Source organism: Mercurialis annua, linkage group LG1-X (assembly GCF_937616625.2).
Source record: "Mercurialis annua linkage group LG1-X, ddMerAnnu1.2, whole genome shotgun sequence".
Lineage (NCBI taxonomy): Eukaryota > Viridiplantae > Streptophyta > Magnoliopsida > Malpighiales > Euphorbiaceae > Mercurialis > Mercurialis annua.
The window spans coordinates 2,491,084-2,502,847 of record NC_065570.1 but is presented as its reverse complement, the minus strand read 5'-3'; the positions used below and the strand labels follow the sequence as shown (position 1 = coordinate 2,502,847).

The window sequence follows — 11,764 nt, the reverse complement described above, 5'->3', positions numbered from 1 at the left end:
ACCGTTGGTTAACTTGTAATAAATTTTATTTTGAATATATTATTAATAAAATGGTTAGTAAACTGTTGCTGAAATTTTTTTTGTTACTAGTTAACCATTATACTATAAATTGCAGTACAGTGTGTGGTTTCAGATTGCAATATATTTTGATTTTGTTAACTATATGTTTGTAGCATAAAATGAGAACTTTAATTAGTTAAATTGTGTGTTAATTAATTCACAATGTTTTTAGTATACGGTTGGTTATTGTTTGGTATAATGAAGTGTTTGAATTTTATCTTATTAATAGAGTATATACATAGTTTAAAATTAGAAACACCCATCTCATACTAATTATCTTCAATAACAAACACACTTAATTTATTGCTAAATTTATTTTTTATTTATCTTTAATTGTCAAAAAGAAGAAGCAAAATAACAACTGTTAACATTTTTGAACATGCTATTAATGGTCTACCAAGTGATGATCAATAGTATACTACAAAACAAACTGGAACAATGATTTATAAGAGATCTATTAACGATATATTTAAAATAAAACTTATTATAAGTTAACCAATGGTTTACCCAAGATTAACCATTGGTTAACTAACATTCGAAACAATACAGATATTCATAAGCATTTCTTCAAATACCAAGTGTGCAACATCAAAATTAGACCACCACTAACAACCACTGCCATCCACCACTATCAAATTAGACCACCACTAACAGCCACTATCATCCACAACTATCAAATTAGACAACCTTTTCACATCACAAAGAAATTAAATGAAAAAACATACTACTCAGACCAAAAAATTTGAATTACATAAGATCTATTACTATTTTGGTTGACCGCGACGAGTCTTTTTATTATGTCCCCGCTGTCCACATTGGTTGCATTGTACGCTTTCATTATCCTCGGCATCCAACGGCTGCTGATTAGGTCTCAATTGATATCTAATTTCTAATTTGCTTTTCCAACTAGTATCTTTCAGTATACTAAATATCATCCTGCTTAATTGTTCAAAATTTGTATCTTCTTTGACAAGCATTACCTTGATTTTGTAATTCGAGTAATTGAATCACATACTCCGTTGTAGTAAGTATTTTCAATGTTGTCATTCCTACAATTAAAATCAGTTAATAAGATTAAACGGACCTGTTTGAATAAAAATTTATATTAAACAATACAATTTCTTAAAACTGAAAATAAACTAGGCTATTTAACAGTGTTCATCATTTAAATAGTGTTCATCATTCCAAAAACATAATCCAATTGCAGTGATAAATATTAAAGATCAAATCTTTTTTTCCAAATTGAATTTGAAAACAAAATTAAGAGCAAAAATATTACCCGATTTTGATTTGATTATCTTTGGGAGATTTGCGTGACTTTGATGTACCGATTTCTCTAGATTCTTTTGTTTTTGAGATCACCTAATAGCAATTGAATTCATCCGAGCTTGGGAAGAATCTTTTGCGCTACGATGATCGTCTTTTTTCTTCGATAACTAGAATTCTCTGTATTTTCTTGCGGTGGAAATTCAATTTGAGAGGAATTTGACTGAATTTGGAAAGATATTAATTGATATGCTTTAAATGTGAATTGGAGAGAATTTTGGAAAGAATCTTCAATTAGTTGTTACCTTTTGATAATCATTGTATTATTTTAATTATGAAAGGTTAGTTTTGCTATAACAAAAGTGGAGACCGTAATTTTCAATTTTAAAACTTAGCCTCATCTTATTGAGATTAAAGTTGCTATTGTGGGGTAGTTATCAATTTTTCTCTTAATATTTTTATATAAATTGAATTTTAATTTTTTTATATACTCATTCTATAAATTGGATTTCATAACTATATTATATACTCCTATCATATATAATTCTGCATATACATAAAAGCTGTCTAATTCACTTTTTGAGATACAATTTTGTACGCTAAATATTTTTACAGGTATAATATTGCTCGATTAATATTTTTAAGATACTATCATAAAAAATTCTCATCTTTTATGTTTTTTTTCCAACGTAAGTATATTTTATCAAACGTGGCACATACATTCCAATTTTTTTAAATTTTTTCATCCTATAGATCAATGTTGTTTTAGGCGTTTTTTCTGCAAAAAACAACGCCTTTAGTTGTTATAAGTGTTTAAAACAACATCAGATAAGAATTTTGGGCTATAAAAATGGCAAAAATGAAAAGTTGGATTATGTCAAAAATAAAAAGTTGAGATGTAAGGTGTCACGTTTGGTAAAATGTGCTTATATTGAAGGAAAAAAAAACACAATAGATGAGGATTTTTTTTATGATAATGATTCATATTTTTATAAGGATAATACTTATTGGGTATTTTAGTCTGATAATACTTTACCTCCAAAAAGGAGGGCGTTATGTTACAAATAAGTTGAACTTGTCCATGAATAACTTCTTTCTTAATGGTAAAAGTAAGACTAAGTTTATAAGCTTAATTATAATATTCGGTTAGAACAAATTGATAAGATTCCCATTTTTATGTTTCATGTCTCTCCTGCGCGGCGACGGGGCGGACGCGGCCTTTTGAGCTGAGGTAGCTACCACTTCCTAAATTTTACTTTTGATCTTTCAAATTCTATTTTATAAAAACTAGCCATTTCATAGTCGAATTTTTAATTCCGCCCCTGCGCCGCGATGTGGTAAAAGAAGGAAAGAGAAGGATGAAGTTTCTCTCCTTTTTGGCAAAACAAGTAATTATATAATAATAAAATACTTTACTTTTAACTTAGAAATAACCCTTCTTAACGGACAGGGACGAAGTTAAAAATTATTTTAAAGGGGGTTAAATTCTATTAGTCTCTATAAATTTTAAAAATAAGGTGTTCGATATTGTAGAAATGATTAAAATACAGACTAATTTGTAAAATTTCAATGTGGTAAAATGATTATAATACAGACTAATTGACCATCATTTTAAACTTCAATGTGGTAAAAGAAAAGGAGTTAAGATATTAAAATGGTAAATGTAAAAGAATTAAGAGAATCCTAATGTAATTATTGTTTTAATTTGCATAAGAAGTATTTAACACATGGTTAAAATTCATTGTCGTTTACTCTAATTTTCAGCAATTTACGCAATATCTTTAGCATGAGAGATTCTATAAAGGTGGCATGGCCCATGAAGATCACTATGCATGATTTGAGTAATTGCAATGTCATTAATTCAGTACTAATTATTGCACGAAATTATTGCATATAATCCAATATTTCAAAAAGATTCCATTCTATCAGCCTGTTGAGTTACATTACATCAGAACTAATGTGGCTGATATAAGCAGCTCGTGATCAACTGCGGGTTCCACCCTCATACTATGTAAATTAAATTATTCATACACTGTACATTGATGAATTATTTAAGAGTTAGTTGGTGCACGTACAATTTTTATAACTAATAATGTAGCATTCTAGTCTACATATTTTTTTATCTATTTAGTTTATACATTAAGGTGAAGTTTGATAAAAATAAGAAATTAAGTGCTAGATTTTAAATATAATAGTTATAAAAAAGTTAAGCTCTAAAATCAATAAATATGCTTAACTAGTTGTAAATATTTAAAATTACGTTTAATCATTTAAAAATATCTCACATTTTTATCCTTTTTAGTTATTTTCCAAATTTTTAAAATCGTCAATTTATTTTAATTTTTAATTTTCAGTTGGCCATATTCCGTAACTACACAAAGTCGTCCCAAATTATAAACACTGAAGTCCAATTATCGTCCCACGAAGATTAGATGATGAAGTTCTGATGGATAATCTTTCCTAAAAAAAAAAGATATATCAATAATCTAGTCAATTATTATTGTTAATCAAAATCATTGCTTTAAATGAACTATGTTCACTGCTGCAGCCTTATATGAAATATACTAGCAAGACCTATGGTTTGTTTATCTCCTCTCACTTAATTTTTTTAAAAACTAAGGTCCTTGAGGTTAGGGGTGAGCAACGGTCGGTTCGGTCATCGAACCGTCTAAAAATTCAAAACCGTTCGGTTTTTTAAAAATTTCGGTCACCGAACCGTATTAACCAAATTATATCAAAACCGTATTAACCAAACCGAAATATTACGGTTCGGTTCGGTTCGGTCGAAAACCGTAATATTTTTTGTATAATTTTTAGAAAGAAAAAAAAAACAGTTTTTAAAAAAACTAAATAAAAAAATGGAAAAATTTAACCTAGAGAGTACATGTGCTTTAAATTAAATCTATATTTATCGTTTTTTATTATAAAACTATAAAATTAAACAAGTTTAATATATAAATGTGAGTATATGAAAGTTTAAAACAACGTAATTTTTAAATACGGTCGGTTCGGTTATTACGGTTATTTTTTTTTAAAAACCGTAAACCGAACCGAATAGTCAAAATTTTAAAAATTCGGACCGTAACCGAACCATATTTTCATATTCTATTTCGGTTTGATTAATTCGATTCGGTTTGGTTCGGTTATTCGGTTTTGACCGTTTAATGCTCATCCCTACTTGAGGTATATCGTAATTAACAGTTTAGTACCTCTTGTTTCAAAAGTCTACTTAATAGTTTTTTAGTTTTAATTCCGTTAACTATTAGGTCCCTCTGTTAATTTCGATACTTATTTTCAAACGATTTGATATCCCACCTTTAGTTTTATGAACGATTTGGTCCCTCACTTTTAATTCTATTAAACGATTTGGTCCCTCATTTTTAAACGAATTAATACCCGAGTTTTAATCCGTTAAACGATTTAGTCCTTCAAAATAACAGAAGGATCTCTCAGTTAACGGAATTAAAATTAGGGACTATTAATTAGACTTTTGAAACAAAGGGTATCAAACTGTTAATTATAGTATATCTCAGAAACTTTTAAATAATTTGCTTTTTTTTTAATTATGATCTTTGTAGTTCTATATTTAATTTTGAAATGCATTGGAAAGTTAATTTGTTGATAAATATAACTTCCATAGATGCGCTTTATTCATCTTTAGTGACTTATATTTATTAAAAAGAAAGTAATTTTGAATTATAAATTTATTTAGAGGGGGAATCTTTCTTCTCCCAAATACTATTAGAAGGTCCCGCTGTTGTTTAATCACTATTTCTACTAATTGCAATAGTTCTTATTTTGTCTGTTTCATGAATCTTTTATGAATTTTCCTTTTCTTCAATTCAAATAGAGAGCTATGCGGACGTGTTACTCCAATATTCTGCGATCTGATATTTTTTAGGTTTAATTACTTAAAAACCACTCGCCTTGAATTTTTTTTCGTTTATATCCTGATTTAGAAAAAAAATCATTTATACCCTGACGTGTGTATTTATATTTCACCTCTACTCCGAAGCACTAAATTAACCTCTTTTCATTAAGAAAAAAGTTTAAAATAGTTCTTCAATTTTAACCTAAGCTAATTAGAGTTTAATTAGAATTGTATTTTTCTCTAAATAAAGGACTATTTTAAACTTTTTTTTAAATGAAAAGAGGTTAATTTAGTGTCTCGGGGTAGAGGTGAAATATAAACACATACGTCAGGGTATAAATGAATATGTTCCCAGGTTAGGGTATAAATGAAAAAAAGTTTAAGGTGGGTGGTTTTTAAGTAAATAAGCCTATTTGTTAATGGTACTTCGTTTGAAAACCGATCAGAACAAGTATGCCAGTTAAAGTTTGAATTCTCTTACATCTCCACCGAAAGATTAATTTACAGACTAATCTTTACGGTTTGAATGCTAATTCCCTAGATTTTTTTCTAGAATTGAGGTTTCTATTATTTTTGTCGTAATTTTTATATTTGTAAGCTGTGCCAATTATGACTATATTTATATTTAAATCTAGTTTTATGTAATTTTATTTTGGATGACACATTGTTAAATAGTCCGATATTTTACAATATATAATTCAAATTATTCTAATTAAAATTGAGACTTTTGTAGTTAAATTTTTATCAATGGATGAAACCGCGTCTTTGGAATAAATTATAAATTTCCTTTAAAAAAATAAATTACTGGAAAACTTAATGGTGTAATAATTGTGAATACTATATTATGATGTCCGCAGAAATAGCATCTAGCGTTTGTAGTCCAACGGTTAGGATAATTGCCTTCCAAGCAATAGACCCGGGTTCGACTCCCGGCAGACGCAAACAATTTTTTGATTTTTTAAAATAATTTTTCGAATCTTTTATGATTTTGTCAGCGATTGTGGCATTAAACATTGGCAGTAGTATAGCCTGTAATTTGCAGTGTTAAAGACAGAAGGTCTAGTTGTTTCTCTTTATTTTATTTCTTGGGTTTTTACTCTAATCTCTAAACAAACTTCCAAAACCTAAATATATCAAATTTCACCTTATCAACTTTTATCTTTTATTTTATTTTTTAGTTATATTTTATCTATTATTACACATATTATAATAATAATAAAAAATACTATAATATTGTTTTATTATGTCTTTTATTTTATTTTTTAGTTATTGACTAAATAATATATATATATATATATATCATTCTAGATTCTTGTATTAGACATATTATTTAGTCAAATACCATTATGAATTTTATAAAAAATAAAATGAGACGGCAAGAGTAATTGATTGTCTATAGTTTAAATAAAGAAAATTTGTATCAATTTCAAACTTTTTTATGCCCTTTCGGTTTTCAGGGTTTCGCCTGACTAATCTGGATCTGATCCGCATTGCGCATTTGGTATGATGGATAAGTTTACTAGCGGAGATTATTTAAACGATATCAAACTGCTTAACACTTGAACAAATTTTGTTTGTTATTATATTTCTATATTGATAACCGTGAGAGCTATTTTGCAATAAGTACTGTACATGCATGCATGAAAGCAGTAGAATTTGGTGTGTAATAAAAACGTGTTTGTTCTAGAAACCATATATATTCACTCGAAACATAATTACCTATAGAATATTGCATTATTTAGTTGGACTTGGGAGCCACAAAATAACAAAAACATAAAGGTGGTGATATGTCTATGTCTTCTGTTTCTTTTCAGAGAATCACATTTAATTAACAAACAAATTAGCAAAACATACATATGAGTCCCTCTATAATAATAATTTTAAGAATTGAATCCTCCACTTCTATTTGTCAATATTAAATCCCTAAATTTTAAAGAGAAAATAACAAGAATACCCAACAAAATAGCTTCTCTTTTCATCAATTACAATTTAACTTATAATATTTTGAGCAAATTACTGTAAGGCCCCTCACATTTGCTGTAATTCACACATTAAACCCTCTTATTTGAAAATTAAACTATATGGCCCCTCACTTTTGTTTCCGTCAACGGTTTAATCCCTCTGTCTATTTTTGTTGCTAGTCAACGAAGTCAAAGGACTAAGAAATAAATTAACTTTCAAATATGAAGGACAAAATCGTTGATAAAAACAAAAATGAGGGACAAAACCGTTGACTAAAATAAAAGTGGGGGACCATATAGTTTCGTTAACTTTGTTGACTAACACCAAAAATGGATGGAACGACTAAATCGTTGACAGAAATAAAAGTGAGGGGTCATATAATTTAATTTTCAAATAAAAGTGACTAAAATACGAATTATATCAAATGTGAGGGGTGTTAAAGTAATTTGTTCTAATATTTTCATTGTTATCATTTTCTTTTCATAAACATTGGCATTCTATATTTATTTTCAACCACCACCATTTTATTTTTAATTTTACACGTGTCCAATAAATTTAGTTGACATTTTGGGTCACTTTTGTAATCTAGAAAGTAAGGGCTTTTCCATCTTTTGATGTAGTTTTACCCTCAGCTGTAATTCTGATGCTCTTGCTTTTTTATTTCTATTAAAGCTTGCAAAATTCTCAATAACTTAAGGAATTGATGAAAAGCCCAACCCATGTACTTTGTTAGCATTTATATATAATCCTGTCTTTAAAAAAATAGAATTGATGAACGAATCTTAAATTGTCAAAATTATTAATTATTAATTATAAATAATAATAATAATAATAATAATAATAATAATAATAAGAATAATAATAATAATGCATTGAATTTAATTAACATAAAAAAATTAAAAAGATAATAAAACATAAAACAAGGCACTTGAAAAAATAAATTTAAATAGATCATCGTCAAATTTTATATAACATATACATCTTCGATATATATTTGATACATTTCAAATACATGTTTAATATATTTCGGATACATATTTGATACATCTCAGATGATACATATTTGATACATTTCGAATACATATTTGATACATTTCGAATACATATTTGATACATATTTAATTGTGCGAACCCTTTTTTTATACGTTTTTTTAATTTTATTACATATATTTTTTTAATATATATTTGATACATCTCTGATATATATTTGATACATCTCCGATATACATTTGATACATCCGATATATAATTTATACATGATATATACGTTTTTTTTGCTACATAATTTATACATGATAAATACATTTTTAAATGTACTTAATAGATACATCGTTAGTGCAAAATTTATACATGATAGATATATTTTTTATATTTATACACAATAGATTTTTTTTAAATATACTTAACATATAGTATATAATTTATACACGATAGATCTATTTTATTTTTTTGATTTGTATATAATGTGTATCAAAGATGTTTGTTTGCGATTTAAAAATGTAAATTTGTATCATTAATATATTTTTATATTAAAATTTAAATATTTGTTTTAAATTTATATTTTTATTTCAAAAATGTAATATTTGAATATACTTAATAAATATATCGCTGATACATAATTTATATATGATAGATATATCATTTATGCATCAGACTCGTTTTTGGTATGTATCAACAATATATTTGATTGGTTCATAAAATTATATTATTTGTGTATTTTTATATTTTTAAAATTTAATATATTTATATTAATTATTAATTAATTTAGATTGTGGAGAGCTTATATTAGATATATAACTATACAAAATTAAAAAGAGTAACTATTTGTAAAAATAAATCTCAGTTTGGAGTTTAGCTGAGGCAGATTCCATTTCTAGCCACAAGGGCGGATTTGTAATTGATCGAAAATGCTAGAAATAACGAATATTAAACTCTTTAAGTCACTGAGTTATTCCAATATTATAGAAAGGGTACTAAATTTCAAATCGTTAAAAAAATAGTCACTAAATTATCGAATTATTTTTCAGGGAGATCACCGTCTTAAAAGAAGATCATTAAATTTATCGCAAATTATAAAACGGTACTGAGTTATACCGTTTTGTTAAAAAATGATACTGAATTATACACCTTTTTGTAACTATGGCATATCACCTGGGATAAAATACAAAAAGTTTAGTGTGTTTTGTCTCGAGTGATATCACGTGAAATAATTTAATTTAGTGATCAATAATTAACGATTTGAAATTTAGTACTTTTTTTGTAATATTAGAATAATTCAGTGACTTAAAGAGTTAATATTAAAAAATAACTTACGAAAATGAAGAGAGTAGGTTAAGAAGGGCAGGTATTCATATTTTTTAGATGAGCATTTAAATAAATTATTATTAATATTATTTAAAAAAATAGGGAGATTGACCCGCGCGTCATGCGCGGGTCACCATGCTGATGTCAGCGTGACACACTTTGATGTCAGCATAATGGTGCTATTAAAAAGTTTCTTGTATGGATGTAATAAATTAATTTTTTTAATAAAGTGTGAAATGGTGGACTTTTTTTTTGTATTTTTATGATTTTCTCTATTTTAAATTGTCTATATACTTCCACCATTCTATATTGTATGACATTTTAAGTGGAAAACAAATTCCAATTTAATTGACGTTTTCAAGTTTCAATACATTGAAACATTTTTTTTCCATCGTACCCTTATTTTTCAATCACTATTTTTAGAAATATATAAAACCAATAATTAAACGCCATATCATGTGAGTGGAACGGAGGGAGTAAGTGGTTGTACTTCACGCGCCGTTAATAATTGGAACTAAAAATTATTCGTTTATTTATATTAATTTTTTAAAATTGAATCTTTGTTCTTCTATTTTTACTGAAAGTAAGTATTTCAATCGTTTTTTATTTAACTTAACACCACTAATATTTTATATGATGGAGGGATCTATTATCTATAAAATTAATAAATTAGGGATTCAGTGTATATAGATTATAGTAAAGGGACCTAATTTAAAAAAATGTAATAGTATAGTGATCCAAATATGCTTTTTGCCAAACAAATTTCATTTGCAGATTGTGTCCAGAGTTCAGACTTATCCCTCCCATTCCTTACATTCTTATCCCAATCACAATCATTGTCCTCTCATTGAGTACTTTTCTTTTTTCTAATCATTTTTTCAACTAGAGTAGCCGGTAACTTTGAATTATTATTTCAACATATTTTTTTATATTAAATTTAATATGTTCAGAATAAATAGTTTCATATTTATATAATTAAAATTATATTATTAATAATAAAAATATAAGTTAATTTAATCATATATTACCATTTAGTACCTTTTTGTATTTCCACTTTTAAACTACACTTGCCAATAGTGCTGAGCAAAAGGTCGGTAATTAAACCGCTTTAACAATCTATTTTGGTTAAATTTGATTAATTTTTTTTAGTAAATTAGTTTAATTTTGTTATCCCAGTTTGGTAAATAAAAAATATTAGCTAATTTGGAGATATGTAGTTATCTAAGGAGATGTCATCCGAGTAACACAATCCATTAATTCTGTAATTTGCTCCAATTCGATGAGTCGAGATATTTGTCAAAATATTTAGCAGTTATAAAACTCTTTTGATAATTATTTTTTCAACTCGGTAGATAGACATTTTAATACAGACGCCCATCGTTTATCTCATGAGGAAAATTAATAAATATTTTCAAGTTTTTTTTGGTGAAGAAGATTCACTTCCCAAAATCAAAATCCAAAATTGCTATCAAATTTTGGAACATGGACGACCGGAAAACTCACATGTCTGGAAAATCCGGACTATAATGACCCAACAATCCAACTTCAACTACTCTATATTTTAAAAAAACGTACTTGAAATTCGTATCCGCAACAATGGCGCCTAAATCTCTCTAATCTATCTCTTATTTTATGAAAAAAAACCGGTCCATATTTATATGTATAATGTATTGATCCACGTATAGATTTTGGTTTATGCAAGAATTTGCTCAAATAATTTTCCACCAAAACCGGTTTGAATTTGTTATTTAGAGTTAAAAAAATGATTTAATTTTTCAAAATTATTGTTTAAAATTAGAATTACTAAAATATTATTCCTGTTTTTGTTCAAATAATAGTATTTTATGTTTTTTTTCTTCTACTTATATACTTTTTCAAAAATGTATGTATATTAATCACAATCGGGAGGCAACAACGGAACTACTCCTAGTCTGTCGAAGCATGTAGAAATGGACCATATCATTTAAGTCGGACTGAAAAAAAATCCTAATTCCGCCATTGATAATCAACACATTGAATAATTTAATATTTTCTACTAATTAATTTGACGCACAGATCAAGTAGGGTAGATATTCCAATAATCAAACAGAAATATTACAAATACAATAGCGCCCCACAGGCCATACACACCCTAAGTACAGTCGTTTTCTACAGACTTAGACCTTCACACGGATGAACTAAAAAAACACTCACGTGCCTTGAGCTTCAAGAAAACAAAAACAGTTGTTTTCATTATTGCACTTGTTATAATTAATTATAATAATTATCGTTATTAATTTAACAATTTATAGTACTGCATGC

At 27.0% G+C, this 11,764-nt stretch overlaps 1 non-coding gene across 1 annotated transcript; it reads left to right on the top strand.

Annotated features, from left to right (window-relative positions):
• Positions 1-6,066: 6,066 nt before the first annotated feature.
• Positions 6,067-6,138, top strand: TRNAG-UCC (transfer RNA glycine (anticodon UCC)). Its single transcript has one exon. It is a non-coding gene; the product is annotated as a tRNA-Gly (tRNA).
• The last annotated feature ends 5,626 nt before the right edge of the window (positions 6,139-11,764 follow it).